The following is a 17,009-nucleotide window of genomic DNA, read 5'->3' as shown; positions in this document are numbered from 1 at the left end:
TTTTTTTTTCTTTTTTCACCGCGGCGGTTAACCGATTATCACAACAATAGCAAATTCAAAGATTTGTAATTTACGCGCTTAAAATAGTTAAATAAGACAATCAATTACCACAATTCGGTGATGTATTAGCTGTATTATTCTTACCGTGTCTTTCCAAATTTCCACCCAAGTTTCTGCAGATGGTTTCTGATGGTGTGTGGAACGATGTCTGATATCGGTTTTTCTTAAAGCCTTAATGGCTTTTGCAGACAGCTCGTCATCCTCCTCCATGTAGGAATCGATGGCTTCAATGATATCTCTGTTCTTCTTTTGTCCTAATGTCCAACACCATGAATGTAATGCTGCTCTCTCTCTCTCATACATTTGTAGTGTAATAGAAGTTAGGGTAGGGGGTAACCCTTGTTAGGGGTAGGGGGTAGTTAGGGTTAGGGGGTAACCCTTGTCCTTTTCCTGGGCAATCTCGTGGGATTGTGTTCCCCATACCGGACCTCCAGATGATGACAGGGTGGGTGCAATCTCACAGACATTCTTGCCATCCCTCATAATATTGATCGCCTCACTGATGTAACGATGCACTCAACTCACGATTCCATACGGTTCACAATACGATTCTCACACATTATTTTTAACGAACTGAGATTGCAGACAAATTGTGACCGAAAAATATTATTTTATTTATTTCTCAGACAAAATACTGTATTTTCTTAAAGAATTGCTTGTTTGTACCTCTTCATAACCAACAAAATAAGGAGTTATTATACTGCATTGTTTGTTTTTGTTGACATAGGGGATGTGTTCAGCTAGATATGTAGTTCCTATAGCACAACTGAAGACAGGTCATATAATTATTTATTTGCATGTTAAAACGCATTTTCCCCTTAGTTTACTTTTTGATGATGACCCTGCATGCAGAATCACTTCTTCAACTGCATTCCCAATGTCAATGTAGCTAGCTAATTTATCTGTACACTTACACAACACACCAACACACCACCAACAATGCACACTTCGACAACAGCATTGCAAGACGAGTGCAGCGAGCTACAGCAATAATAGTTTAACCTTAAAGCCCAACAACATGGATAGATAACCAGCATGCTAGCTAGTTAGCCTAGCTACATGAGTTTCACTCCAAGTTTACACAAGCATGACAGCTTTGTGGTCTCCACCTGTGTCAATACGAAAGACTCAAAAGTCAAAACACTAAAGATGTAGCTCTGGACTCAAAACACTAAAGCTGTAGCTCTGGACTCAAAACACTAAAGATGTAGCTCTGCATGTTTTAAATTGTTTAACGCTATTAGCTACAAGACATTCACAAAAAATATTCTAGGATAGGTTACGAACACAGCGGTTGCTGTGGAGCTGTCGTGACAAACTTTGCCACCTGTCAATATTAGTCCGGGCCATCGACGGCCCATCAAAATCAGTCATTCGACTGAAAAGTCGTTCAAAAAACTGAAAAGTCATTCAAAAAAGTCATTCGAACGCTCAACGTGCATTTGCACATTCCCGGACTAATCGTCCAAATATTGACCGCCTGTGATATTGAAAACACCTGCTAGCATGCTAATTTCACACGTAATTCGCTCCGCTAATGCAGAACGTAGTACGGAGTTGGCTAGTTAACCCACATCACAGCGATTTTTAAATATAATTCCATAACTGCATACTACTATGGAGCACACACACACACACACACACAGGAAATTGCGCAATCAGCAGGGAGAGAGCCAGGAGCGCACCCCCGCGCGATAGGATATTAGAATAGAATATGGACAGTTATGATAAGTACAGTCGTATGTAACTTTTGGGTTATTATAGTAGTTGATATTGTAATAAAACGTGGATCCACCCAAATAGGGTGGGAGACCAATGTCAGATGATGAACAAACACACCACGAGTCCACACACTGATTCAGCAAAACGGAATAAACTTTATTAAATACAACACTTTAGGGGGGATAATGTCCTCAGAAACGGACGTGTGGCTCGCTTGAGAAGCAGTGGCACTCGTGCGTAGCGTGTTAAAAACACGGCATTCCTGTAATTTTATCCCATGTTGCGTCGAAAAATGTTTTAGCATATTGCTGGTGTTTCCACCCTTACTTGAAATTATAATTTTACAGATGTTACAAATAGCAAGACATGCCGGCGTCGATAAGGGAATCGATAACCTCGGATGTTATTGATACAGATGCATAGATACATTCTCAACTGAAACCGGTTCTCGATTCCTATCCCTAGTTGTGGTACTGAGTTGTGGTACATAAAGCACGTCCATCTGGTGTGCATGTGGCGATGTAGTGCATGGACAATGGTCGCCTGGACCCAGTTTTTCAAACTTTTAATCTGGATCACAATGATCCAGATTCTTTTCTCTGATCCAGTATCAGATCTGTCTGGCCAATCTTTTCGCCGTTTAGGGCAAATCAACCAGCTCGATCTGATCCTGGATTAGAGAAAAGAATCGGGATCATTCTGATCCAGATTAAACGTTTTGAACAACCGGGCCCTATGGCTTAGTTGGTAGGGCATTGCAACACTAGCAACGCGGTTGTGGGTACGACCTTGCTGGCAAAATACATACCGGTACAAAACATCTAGCGCAACAACAGAACAGAGAATAGAGAACAGAGTCTGGGAGAACAGAGTCAGAGAGAACTCTGGAATCACTCCAGAACAATTGCTATTAAGATAGGGAATTCCTTGAGATAAAGAAACACGTGTACATGATTGCCGTTACATGAGCACCCTTTTCACTGTGCTCGAGGAAATGACCTCATAGAATAAATTGGTTTTTAGTAGAGCTATATACGGCTCAAAGTCCCTCTAAACCTGCTGCACTTTCGTTTTTCGCTATATCTTGGATCGCCCTTACCATCTCTCTCTCTCTCTCTCTCTCTCTCTCTCTCTCTCTCTCTCTCTCTCTCTCTCTCTCTCTCTCTCTCTCTCTGAGATATCAATCTATATATCTGCAGGTCATAATATGAACATTTGATTTTGAAACACTTGATATTAAGTTGCTTTTGTACCTGTGCAGTAACACTGAATTACTAGAGACGTTAGTCTTAGTGTATGAATATGAAATTGTGAGGGTGAGGTTAACTTAAACCTAAACTAGCGTTTAGTAGTCGGGGCAATTTCAAGCATTTAAATGTTTAAACATATAGGAGTTATGAATACTGGACACATACAGCGGTGTTACGCAATAAGTAAAACAGTCTTTGATCTACAGTTCTGATCTAGTGGAGACGTCCATCTGTGTTGCTGCTGCGGGGCTCATCTTCATGACCAGCTCGTTACCATGCTTCCCTCATGTGGAATTTATTTACATTTACATTTCTGGCATTTAGCAGACGCCTTATTCCAAAGCGACTTACAATCAATACATTTGACTAAGCAAGTGAATCATCAATCCACCAGTCGCAGCAGGAAGAGTATTCCAGCTCAGGCCCGGGGCCATTGGTAGAAGGAAAAACCTTCTTCTATCACCTTCTTCTAAACCTAGCCTTTTTAAATTTTATTTATATTAATTAATTAATTATTAATTTTAATTTTGCCATTTAGCAGACGCTTTTAATCCAAAGCGATTTACAATTACGAATTACAGGGACATTCCCCCTGGAGTAACTGAGGGCCAAGTGCCTTACTCAAGGGCACACTAGTAGTGGTGTGGCTTCAGGCGGGATTTGAACTCACAACCTTCCGATCACAAGTCCAACTCACTATCCACTAGACCACCACTACTTTTGACACTGAAGAAACAGAGAAACAGTACAAGGGGGGGCAATATAAGTTTTTAGGGGACACAGTAGAGAGGGAAAGCGGGTGTCTTCAGGAGACGCAGTGCTGGGGGGCAGTAGATGTCTCAGGAGGAGCAGTTAAGGTGTAACCTGAAGAGATGGGCCTTCAGTCTCCGGAATCAGATTCAGATTCAATTCAATTGTCATTGACAGAGTACACAGACAACGAAACACAGTTTGGCATCTGACCAGAGTGCACAGTGCAAAAGCCATAAAAGTATGAACAGATATATGTACAGTGTGATATATACGTACAGATAAGGGTGAATATATGATATGCACAGAACACGGGCAATGGATATCAATCCAGTCATTGAGCCAGTAGTCAGTATTCAGTCATTGAGCCAGTATTCAGTCATTGAGCCAGTATTCAGTCATTGAGCCAGTATTCAGTATTCAGTCATTGAGCCAGTATTCAGTATTCAGTCATTGAGCCAGTATTCAGTCATTGAGCCAGTATTCAGTATTCAGTCATTGAGCCAGTATTCAGTCATTGAGCCAGTATTCAGTATTCAGTCATTGAGCCAGTATTCAGTCATTGAGCCAGTATTCAGTATTCAGTCATTGAGCCAGTATTCAGTCATTGAGCCAGTATTCAAAGCCAACTAAGCGTCAAAGACTTATGGATGATCACAGTATGGTGTTCTGTGTTCATCCTTATTGACTCACAGGAAGGAAGCCTTTTTATAACTTGGCGAGGGACTACGGATGAAAATTAATCTGGCGTATTTCATTTTTTAATGTTCATTAAGAGTCACATGCATATAGAGCCCTCCATAAATATTGGAAAGAGGAAGTGCTTTGTCTTATTTTATCTTTTTATAACAGTTTGCTTTTGAAATCAATCAAGTGTTTTAAAATAAAGTTTCTTGGCTTTTTTTTTTTTTTTTCCTCTTCATTCACATTGGTTTCACCATTTAGAAAGTACAGCATTTTAAAAACATATTCCCCCTATTTCGGGGCTCCAGAAGTATTGGAAAAAATTGTATTATGTCCAAATAGAGCACTCATCTTTAGTATTTGGCAGATAATCCATTGCAATATTTGTCTGTGACCCAGTGACCCCACCAGGCGCTGGGTATCTCTGGTGATGCTCTGCCAGGCCTGTACTGTAACCATGGTGATGCTCTGCCAGGCCTGTACTGTAACCATGGTGATGCTCTGCCAGGCCTGTACTGTAACCATGGTGATGCTCTGCCAGGCCTCTACTGTAACCATGGTGATGCTCTGCCAGGCCTGTACTGTAACCATGGTGATGCTCTGCCAGGCCTCTACTGTAACCATGGTGATGCTCTGCCAGGCCTGTACTGTAACCATGGTGATGCTCTGCCAGGCCTCTACTGTAACCATGGCGATGCTCTGCCAGGCCTGTACTGTAACCATGGTGATGCTCTGCCAGGCTTGTACTGTAACCATGGTTACCAAGTCTATGCTATCGCTGTAGCCATCTTCACAATACGTTCTGCTGCTGCCATCAGCGGTAACATCTTCAGTTAAGACGTTAGCCAGTTCTAGCGGCAGCTTTACATGCCAAACCATAACATCTCCTTCCACTATGTTTCACAGATCAGCTTGTATGCTGTCATTCTTGTATGCTGTCATTCTTGTATGCTGTCATTCTTGGGCAGACCCTTTCTTTCTCTAAACTATCCACTTGCAATCACTCTGGTACATTATGTACATGATGTTAATCTGCTCTGTTCACAAGACCTTTTTCCAGACTTACTTTTTTAGCAAACTGTAAGTGGCCATCATGCTCTCTGAGGAGAGCTACAGGTTTGAAGCCTCAGTAGATTGGCTGGTGACGTATTCTGCAGATGGTACTGGCCTGGACAATATTCCTGGTCTGTGGGACAGTTGTTCTACCTCCTGGACAGTGTTCCTGGTCAGTGGGACAGTAGTTCTACCTCCTGGAGAGAGCTCCTGGTCAGTGGGACAGTTGTTCTACCTCCTGGAGAGAGTTCCTGGTCAGTGGGACAGTTGTTCTACCTCCTGGAGAGAGCTCCTGGTCTGTGGGACAGTTGTTCTACCTCCTGGAGAGAGCTCCTGGTCTGTGGGACAGTTGTTCTACCTCCTGGACAGTGTTCCTGGTCTGTGGGATAGTTGTTCTACCTCCTGGACAGTATTCCTGGTCTGTGGGACAGTTGTTCTACCTCCTGGAGAGAGCTCCTGGTCTGTGGGACAGTTGTTCTACCTCCTGGAGAGAGCTCCTGGTCTGTGGGACAGTTGTTCTACCTCCTGGAGAGAGCTCCTGGTCTGTGGGACAGTTGTTTTGGGTATTTGAGTATGTTGGGCATTCTTCAGTCATTTCTTTTTAATGATGTTCCAAACTGTTGATTTTGGCAAGCCTAAGGTTTTGTCCATGTTTCTGAAAAAGGTTTACTTCACTTTCATTGACATCGCTTTCATCCTCATGTTGACGGACACCAATAACAGACCGCAAAGGCAAAAGCGAAGCCTAGAATCAATACTAGACATAGACAGCTCTCTTAAGGCCAATGCACACGGCGTGCGATGCAATTTTGTTGCACCGCAGAATTCCATTTTCAACTCACACCATTGAAGTCTATGAGAAAATCATAAAAAATCTCATCCCAATGCACACGGCGTGCGAGATTTTGTTGCACCACAACATTCCATTCTCAATTGTTACTTTATTGTTACGTAGTCGGACCAGGCAGGCTGATTACAATAGGCTCTACCAATATTGCTTGCCTTGCTTCCACAATTTCTACAAGATACAACTGGACATATTGTGATAAAATATGTGGGTCCCCTGATTTAGGGGTATTGGTAAAATGTCAGGAGAGGGAGCGCACAAAACACACAGCCAGAAAGGTGTATTATAAAAGCCACTTTATTATTATGGGCGATGATCAGGCAGACATAGATTCGGAGGACGGAGACAGTCATCAACGAAAGGAGACAAACGAAAATGGGTGAGTAGCAACGTTAACGTTGATATGCTTTTATGTAATGATAGCAAGCTTTTTTGCTAAACTATAACTATATAAAAAGGTATGCTCCAGTCTCTCTCCCCGTTATGAGTGACTCAATTCATTTAGATAGACCAGTTGAAGTTTTCCCAATTGTCCCATTGTGATGCAATAATCCGTCGCACCACAAACGTTTACAACATTTGCTAAATTTGACAGTGCGACAAAACTCGCACGCCGTGTGCTTTGTCCCATTCAAAACGAATGGAATCGAATTTTCGCGGTGCGATTAAAATCGGGGCCGTGTGCATTGGGATGAGATTTTCTCATAGACTTCCATTCAAACGTCAAAATCGAATGTTGTCGTGCAACAATAATCGCACGCCGTGTGCATTGGCCTTTATGCTGCACAAATGATGTGACGGAACACACCTGACTTGCCAGAAACACCTGTCAAGCCAATAGTCCCGTTATGTTTGGTGACCCTGTAATAGGGGGACTACGCAAAAGGTGTTGTGATTGTTGGTGGAAGGTTCATCAGCCATGCCCGTCCGCGAGAGAGCAGGTAGAAACAATGCCCAGTAGGGATGTAACGATGCATGGCGAGACAGTTAATTATCTACACACAATTCAAACCGGTGAGATAGTAAGTAAGGGTTAGGGTTTATTTATATAGCACAACATTTACAACGACAAGAGCTGCCAAAGTGCTTAACAGATCAAATATAAAGAGAAAAACAAGATAAAAGAGAAAAAATAGAGATTAAAGAAAACTGAAAAAATAGAAAAATACACTAAAAGCAAGGTGCAGTACAAATAGAAGTGCAAAGAGTGCAGTGTCGGGAAGGCTCTAGATACTCTTTTCTAACAGCAGAACGCATAATCTGTTTTTGACTTTGCATGTTCGAAGTTATACCTTATCGTAGTGATACCCTACCTCAGATATAAAAAGGGATTCTTTAAGAAAATACTCTATTTTGTAGTTTTTGTCTGAGAAATAAATAACATAACATATTTCTGTCATAATTTTTAAAAAGGTCCTAGTAAATAATTGTATTGGACAAGTGCTGCTGTTACTCCACTAAAACAACTTTTATTTGCTTCTGATCACTTTTTGATGATTGTGTATGACGCAAGTCGACTGCACAGTATAGGCTACTGTATTTTGTAGGCTGTTCCATGTCCAGTGATTTTGTGATGATATATTTTGGGGAGGATCGGCGGTTCGAGCCCCGGCTGGTCACATGTCGAAGTGTCCTTGGGCAAGACACTGAACCCCAAAATTGCTCCCAGTGAGCGGGCCGGCGCCTTGCATGGCAGCTTGCCGCCATTGGTGTGTGGATGTGTGTGTGAATGGGTGAATGAGAGGCCGTTGTAAAGTAGGGATGCTCCGATTTATCGGCCACCGATTTAAATCGGCCGATTTCACTCCAAATGACTCGATCGGTGATCGGCAAAAATGGCCGATCGCAAAAAACGATCTTTTTTTTTATTTATTTTTTTTTTTTTCTGGGGAAGACAGATAACTGAACAGAAAACATAGGAGGACGTAACAGTATGTAAACCATGAAGGCCACGTTTATGATGTCTTTTATACAGCCATATCGACTAGGGCTGTTACGATTATTCGACGTCGTCGACGTCACCGACTACGTCAATACGTCGGTTAGCGTAATATGCGTCGGTTAGTCGCAAATATTATATATATATATTTATTTTTATTTTTTTTACCTTTATTTTACCAGGCGAGACAATTAAGTGTATGAGTGAAAATGGATAGCTACTAGCTAATGTTACACAAGCAATGTAGCTCACCACAGTTCGTATGTCTTGTCTTCTGGTGTTAGTAACGTTAGCTATGTAGCTGGCTAGCTACAGTAGCCTATTGTCATTGTGGTGCGAGCACCTACTGTACGTTATCTAGCTCGTAGCTCGCATGCTACGTTAGCATCAATTTAGCTAATCATAACATAGCAGCGAGAGTAACGTTAGCTAGCTATGTGTTGTGGTGATGGACAGACTTCTAAATGGCCATGTTGGCATTCAAGTTGGCTAAACATAGCAGTGAGGTGGAGACCCAAAAGTTTTTTTTTTTTTTTTTTTTTTTACAGTACAAAAATTATCGTTAGACTTATCGATAAATTGGTCGTTAGACTAATCGAATAATCGATAAAATAATCGCTAGATTAATCGTTAGAAAAATAGTCGTTTGGGACAGCACTAATATCGACTGACTTGGGCTCCAGGCCCTAACTGGGTGATAGGCCAGACTTTTACTATGCCATAAAAATGGGTCTGCGTTTGCTTGGTGCCTAATGGATCAAAACTTTTGTCTAAAAAGCAAAAAATATGTAGGCTATCCAGTCAGTAGGCCTACAGTTATGTATTTTTAAAAAAATCGGTATCGGTTGATCTTGAGGAAAAAAATCGGTGATCGGTATCGGCCCCAAAAATCCAGATCGGAGCATCCCTATTGTAAAGTGCTTTGGAGCGCTATATAAGTGCAGTCCATTTACCATATCTCCATGTAACACAATGACGCAAACAGAATCCGCAAAAAGGGGGAGAAAAGTCTATCTTATCTGTTTGGTACAAGTTTCTTTATATCAGAGAAAAATGCATAGGATCCGTCTACAGCGTCTGATTTGCATGTGTCTGCTGTATTAGAGTGTTTATAGATGCCAACTCAAACCAAAGCTCATGAAGTATGATCTCTGTGTGTTCTTGGTGAGCATATAAAAACTTTGCACAAACTGAGTTTGATAGCAGCGTGCTGAACCTATTCTCTCTGTCCTGTCTCCTTCCCCTTCTCTCTCTCTCTCTGTCTCTCCCCAACTCCTCTCCTTGCCTGCCCTTCCATATCTCTCTCCTTCTCTGTCCTGTCCTCCCCAGCTCTCACCTCCTTTCCACTCTCATCCCTCTCTTCCTTCTCTCCCATTCCTCTCTCCCCCTCTCTGTCCTATCCTCCCCACCTCTCACCTCCTCTCTCATCCCCCTCTTCCTTCTCTCTCCCATTCCTCTCTCCCCCTATCTGTCCTATCCTCCCCACCTCTCACCTCCTTTCCTCTCTCATCCCCCTCTTCCTTCTCTCTCCCATTCCTCTCTCCCCCTATCTGTCCTATCCTCCCCACCTCTCACCTCCTTTCCTCTCTCATCCCTCTCTTCCTTCTCTCTCCCCCTCTCTGTCCTGTCCTCCCCACCTCTCACCTCCTTTCCTCTCTCATCCCTCTCTTCCTTCTCTCTCCCCTCCTCTCTGCCGTTGGGTTGAGTCCAGTCGTCCATGGCGCTGGCGTGGTCCAGCTGTTCTCTGGAGGCGGATCCATTTCTGTCCGATTTGTCTCTGTGAGCTGGGCTGCTGCTGCAGAGCTGGGTGCGATGTGCTGCTGGAGAGAAATACTGCCATATAAGGCGGTGTGATAGTGACCCGGGCAAATCTTTTGCAAAACAATCCTGCCTGCACACCTTCTCTCTCTCTCTCTCTCTCTCTCTCTCTCTCTCTCTCTCTCTCTCTCTCTCTCTCTCTCTCTCTCTCTCTCTCTCTCTCTCTCTCTCTCTCTCTCTCTCTCTTCCTCCTCCTCCTCCTCCTCCACAGTTTATCTTAGCCTCTGCAGCCCAAGCCTCTGTGCAGAATGCAGTCTTAGCATTGTGACAATTTCTTACTGTTGCAACCATAGAGCAGGGTTTTCTGTGAGTATAAAAAAGTCATGAATTCTAATACCCCCCCCCCCCCCATCAAAAAACAACAACAACAACAACAACAACCAAATACCTTTTAAGATACGTACATGTACGGGCTCTTTCTCAGTGGGAATCGCCGTCCGCCCACGGAAGGGTACGCTCATGAATATTGATTGTGTTCCAGAGCAGGAGCCAGTCAGTGAGCGCCAGGCCAAGAGCGATATGAATATTCATTAACTGTTGACACAAGTGCGACAGGCACAATTCCAATATCATGTTGTTTTTCTCAAAGGTGACATGACGTACTTGGCTGCTAACCTCATACGAGTCACTTCTACCTAGCCATGGTTAAAGTGAAGCTTGCTTACCTCAGCCCAAAGTTATTAATGAGCAATACATCTGTTTTTAGACCAAGTGAGACACTGTCCCATTACCTTCTAGTAAAAAAAACAAAAAAAAACAAAACATAACTTTGTCAAAGTCGTCAAATTTCACCTGGGGCTGAAAAGGGGAGGAGTTGTCTCCTGCTTGGCCTATCCCAGTCCCCAAACTAACGTATGGAGGAATCCTATGAATGTGAAAGCCTTTGTTAGGTTTGAATAGTGCACGTGTTGTCAGACTGTATTTTTAGGTCATGTTCTCACATGAAAGTCTGAATCAGGACCCGGAGCAAGTGGATGAGTTTGCAACATTGTTGCATAAATAATTTCTCTGATTTGCATTCTCATTTCTCACAGCCCTTCATGTAAACAAAGTAACCTACGCAATCGAAGCAACGGATCCCTAACCCTAACCCTAAACTCCGATTCCAAGTGAAGCAAATGTTCTAGTGAGAACACACCCTTAGATGTGAGGACAGGTCAGGGATGGGAGCAGGAGGGTCTTTGGAGGAAAGAATTCCTCCCACTGGTTTGGTTTCCTATCTGGTCTCTCTGCATCACCGCTTCACACAACACCACCTCGGCAAAGCTAGCCTCCTCCCACACATACTGGTTACCAAGGATGCAAGTACCACGGATGCTGCCTCTTTACAATTCACAGACCCCCGAGGAAGAGTATAGTGAGGAAGAATAGGAAGGTCTGCATCCTGTATGTTTAGTCTGAATTAAGTTGACATTAGCCAGCATGCTATGCTCACATACTTCAGCTCATTAGTAACAATTGGCTTACATAAGCAGGGTGACGTCAACCAAGGCACCACCAGTTCCCCAACATTAACACTCTTAATACTGTCAGTCCTCTCTGGCAGAGCGTCTCTGTAAAGGAGAGAATCGTCTGTGTGGAACTCCCAACTGAAGTCATGAACTCAGGTCCTAATTCTGACGAAACAAAGTCGGATGCTCTGCCTATTCCTCAGCTGTCCACCTCTGAGATGTTTTTACTATCTGATGCTGTGGATATCCATCCTAACCTTCGTTGAAATTGCCCACAGATTGCTGAGAATCTCTATGTTAACCTCATAGTAATTTTGTTACTAAGTGTTTGCTTTTCAAATCCAAACTGGAATATAGATTAAAAAACAAACAAACAAAACAATTTCCTCATTCCAATACTTGGAGGGCACTGTATATATGTATAACAGATCTGTGAAAAATAGAACATTTCAGACAAAACAGCTAATGTAAGACAAAATACAGACTTGTATATACCCCCCCGCCCCCCCCACTGTCTGGTATTCCCCTTGCACTTCGCCTGGGCTCCATTCCTTCCAACAACTATTTTTAAACGTCTGGAATTTGATCAAAACATTAGCTTTCTCCTCAAAGCCTTTTTAAGTCCAGAACCCCTTGTTTTTGGTTCCACATGCCTGGAGATGAGATGGGAGGGAGGAGGTTTTGGGAAATGGCGAGAGGGAGGGTTCCTGTATGGTCCAGTGTGTTGCTGTTGGTTCCCTCACTGCATTGGCCTTGTTACAGTTGACATTTCGACCATTTAGCAGCCGCTTTTTATCCAAACAGGGACAGTCTCCCTGGAGTAACTTAGAGCTGAGTGCCTTACTCAAGGGCACACTAGTGGTGGTGTTCTCAGGTGGTTTTTGAACTCCAGTCCAACTCACTGTCCACTAGGCCTACCCCTCTAGGTTGTTCTCCAACTATTAGTCCTAGTCTTCTTTTTCTCATTATTTTAACTTTCAAACTTGAGATGCCATCATATCCAATTAATTGCGCTATGAGATGATGTATGTGACAGCCAGCGACACTGCTCTGATCATCAACAGTTGATGATGTGAAAGAATGTCTTGATGTAAAAGGATGACTTGAATTGTATTCTTCGTGAAACTGAAGCACACGTTCTAATTATTAGACTGGGGAAAGAGGTTTACATGCCTCAGTATTGGGATCTTTCTAGGCATACACCACATACCTTTACCGGGTGTCTCATTACCAGCATAAGGGATTAAAAATGTCTCCAAGAAATTGGACATCGATCTCATGTCTTTTGTGGGCTGTACACGCATGTCGATATGAAAAGAGGATGAGTTTGTTAGTTTTCAAAACAGAAAGTATTGTCAGTTCAAATAACATATGTTAATGCTTGTAATAGTGGAAATGTAGCGTGTATAGCCCACAAAGAGATGAGGCTGTACAATTTATTTTGGGAGATCTAAAGCAGTCATACTGAGACAGTGATGGCTGCTTCTGGCATGGCTAATGCTAGCAGCTGAGCCAGTCAAAGTTCAACAATGGAAATTCTTCCAGTCAAAAGGGTCTGGATGAGCCTGCAACACAGGTGAACATGTGTCGTCTAATATCCAAAACCTTGAACCTGTCCCTTTAATCAGACTAGTCAGGAAGCGGGACGTTGGGACTTTTGTAGACACAGAGCATTTGCAATTACTCTCTGTAACTTGTAACTTTTCACCACGGTGATTCGTTTCAAAGTTGTCTTTAAGTCGGCCTGGGGATCGGGAACTGACCGTCGTTTGCAGATAGGGAGAGGTTGTTCCCTTTTCTTCCTCCTCCTGTGAGCGATGGGCTTGTCCTTTGAATGTCTTAGTGGAAGAATGTACAGGAGCCGACAATCGCTGTGATGTTAGCTGCACAGGACAGCTGCTTGTGATGTTAGCTGCACACAGGACAGCTGCTTGTGATGTTAGCTGCACACAGGACAGCTGCTTGTGATGTTAGCTGCACACAGGACAGCTGCTTGTGATGTTAGCTGCACACAGGACAGCTGGTTGTGATGTTAGCTGCACACAGGACAGCTGGTTGTGATGTTAGCTGCACACAGGACAGCTGGTTGTGATGTTAGCTGCACACAGGACAGCTGCTTGTGATGTTAGCTGCACACAGGACAGCTGGTTGTGATGTTAGCTGCACACAGGACAGCTGGTTGTGATGTTAGCTGCACACAGGACAGCTGGTTGTGGTGTTAGCTGCACACAGGACAGCTGGTTGTGATGTTAGCTGCACAGGACAGCTGCTTGTGATGTTAGCTGCACACAGGACAGCTGGTTGTGATGTTAGCTGCACAGGACAGCTGGTTGTGATGTTAGCTGCACACAGGACAGCTGGTTGTGATGTTAGCTGCACAGGACAGCTGGTTGTGATGTTAGCTGCACACAGGACAGCTGGTTGTGATGTTAGCTGCATACAGGACAGCTGGTTGTGATGTTAGCTGCACACAGGACAGCTGGTTGTGGTGTTAGCTGCACAGGACAGCTGCTTGTGATGTTAGCTGCACACAGGACAGCTGGTTGTGATGTTATCTGCACACAGGACAGCTGGTTGTGATGTTAGCTGCACACAGGACAGCTGCTTGTGATGTTAGCTGCACACAGGACAGCTGCTTGTGATGTTAGCTGCACACAGGACAGCTGGTTGTGATGTTAGCTGCACACAGGACAGCTGGTTGTGATGTTAGCTGCACACAGGACAGCTGGTTGTGATGTTAGCTGCACACAGGACAGCTGGTTGTGATGTTAGCTGCACACAGGACAGCTGGTTGTGATGTTAGCTGCACAGGACAGCTGCTTGTGATGTTAGCTGCACACAGGACAGCTGGTTGTGATGTTAGCTGCACACAGGACAGCTGGTTGTGATGTTAGCTGCACAAGACAGCTGGTTGCCCAGGATCACTCTGTCAGGTTCTTGGCTGAAGGGGCAAGTTAGGTAGTCAGGCTGGTCCGTTTTCCTCCTTCGTTTACCCAACATAAAGATCGGGAAAAACTCCAGACGCATAGCCATTGGCTTTACATGCGATCATATATACCACTGTACTCCCCCAATGCTTGCACACCACATGTAATGGTAAACTTTGACATGTGGCCAGCCGGGGGTTCAAACTGCCGATCTGCCAACCTTGTGATCATTAGATGGCAACTCTACCTCCTGAGACACAGCCGCCCCGGCATGTTTCTCATTCGGAGCCACGTCTTTGTGTGATTTTCCCCCAAAATCTAATAATGACAAATATTTTAGTCAGTTAATTCCCTCCCACACAGTCCAGGTCTGAGTGGTTGTTATTATTCCAGGCTGCTACGCGCTGTGGCAGTGGCCTGGGGACCAGTTAACTGCTGGCTGAGATGTCTATCTGTAGCTCGTCTCTTTTAGGCCTTGCGTTCACAACTTGTATTCACTGTTGTAAAATGTGTCTCGGGAGGCATGTAAACTCAAGGTATTTTTATTGGTATCCCTTCTGTTAGGAAATTAAGCAGCAGAACATGTTTTGCATGTGTTTTTTTGACGGTGGTATGTTTACTGTAGATCAGTGACACACACACGCACACACACACACACACGCACACACGCACACACACGCACACACACGCACACACGCACACACACGCACACACACGCACACACACACACACACACACACACACACACACACACACACACACACACACACACACTCTGCTCTCCATCTCCCAGTGTGTTTCCCACAAATGTGCATGGGATGGACATGCAGACTTTTTAAGTATAGTAGTTTTGTCAGTAGTGAGAGGGGCAGGTTAACTCCTGGACGAGGGCTGTCCATCCAGTAGTGAGAGGGGCAGGTTAACTCCTGGACTCGGGCAGGCTGGGTTTGAAGAGCGTGTGTGTGTGATTACAGATTCCATAGCTGATTATTCATTTTTTCTTCCCCCAGCTGGGCTACTGTGCAGAGCAGCAACAACACTGTGAGAGACTGACTTGTTGGCTGTTGCAAAAACAACAACAACTAGACTAGTAAAAGTAGTTAATTTTCTTATTTATGAACTATAACAAAATACAGAATACTTCAAATTGAATCTGAATACATACTTGTGTGTCTGTGTGTGTGTGTGTGTGTGTGTGTGTGTGTCTGTGTGTGTGTGTGTGTGTGTGTTTGTGTGTGTGTGTGTGTGTGTGTGTGTCTGTGTGTGTGTGTGTGTGTGTGTGTGTGTGTACATACTAGTTGTCTCTCCGCTAGAGGAAATGACTTGCACACAGAGGGATTGGCTTCACCACACAGTGCAGTTATCTGTGAGTCCTGGCTTCACCACACAGTGCAGTTATCTGTGAGTCCTGGGCGCTGGGCCGGGCGGAGCGTTTCCTGTGCTGCTGAGCAGAAGGAGATCTACCATGTGTGTGGATGCTGCTGCTTTTCTCCCTTACATAGTAGTTCTGTGTGAGGTCATAGTAGTTCTGTGTGAGGTCATAGTAGTTCTGTGTGAGGTCATAGTAGTTCTGTGTGAGGTCATAGTAGTTCTGTGTGAGGTCATAGTGGTTCTGTGTGAGGTCAGGCCTTACATAGTAGTTCTGTGTGAGGTCAGTTCCCTTACATAGTAGTTCTGTGTGAGGTCAGGCCTTTATTGGGAAGTGCAGTTCAGATGATGAAATGGAGCGGCAGGCTGCGTACTGCAGACAGACTGTCAGACTGGAGAAGGGTTTGGATACCAGACCTGCAGTTGATAATGGGGTTAGCTCATAGCAGAGGGTCTGAATACTTATGTACATGAGGCGTTTCTCTTTCAGTTTTTAATACAGAAATTTAGAAAAATAGTAAAATAGTTTTTACTTTATCTTTAAATGTAGTCTATAACACAACATAATGTGGAAAGGGTTAGTGAAGGGCTCTGAATACTTTCTGAATGCACTGTATTTATTTATCTATTTCATTTAGCTAGTCAGAACAAAAAAACGTCTTAAAGGGCCATTTTAAGATTACTTTAAGGGTTCCCTCTGGTCCTTGAAATCCTTGAAAGTTTGTGAATTTGAGGAAAAAAAATCAAGGCCTTAAACGTTTTTGAAAATCGTATAGGTAACATGTAGAACGGAATAAAACAACCATACTAGTTACTAAGGTTAATTAGTTAGCTAGATTTTAAACCGACATAACGCCGTTAGATTTGAAAAACGTTCATGGTCATTCCTATTATATACATTCTCATCAGATCTAGATCTGTCTCAAACTATGCCGTGTTGGGTCCTTGAATTTGAAGGAATTGAGTCTTGAAAGTCCTTGAAAGGTGCTTGAATTTGATGTTTCAGAAGGTGAGGGAATCCTGTACTTTTCAAGTCAAAATAGAATGGTGTTCTGTGGATTAAACAAAAATCAATGTCAATATTTTATTCCTCCGATCTCTAGGAATAATGAGGCAATTTGACTGTAAGTTGCGTAGTAA

The 17,009-nt window shown here is 43.5% G+C and overlaps 1 protein-coding gene across 1 annotated transcript in view; it reads left to right on the top strand.

The window, feature by feature from the left end:
* The window catches only part of LOC308163778 (rho-associated protein kinase 2-like), a gene marked incomplete at both ends in the record, with an annotated part of 206,775 nt that overhangs the window by 18,869 nt on the left and 170,897 nt on the right, over window positions 1-17,009 (top strand). The window lies entirely within an intron of this gene.

The sequence above is a fragment of the Nansenia antarctica genome (genome assembly GCF_963989245.1).
Source record: "Nansenia antarctica genome assembly, chromosome: 8".
NCBI classification, from domain to species: Eukaryota; Metazoa; Chordata; class Actinopteri; order Argentiniformes; family Microstomatidae; genus Nansenia; species Nansenia antarctica.
This window is presented reverse-complemented; position numbering and strand designations above follow the sequence as displayed.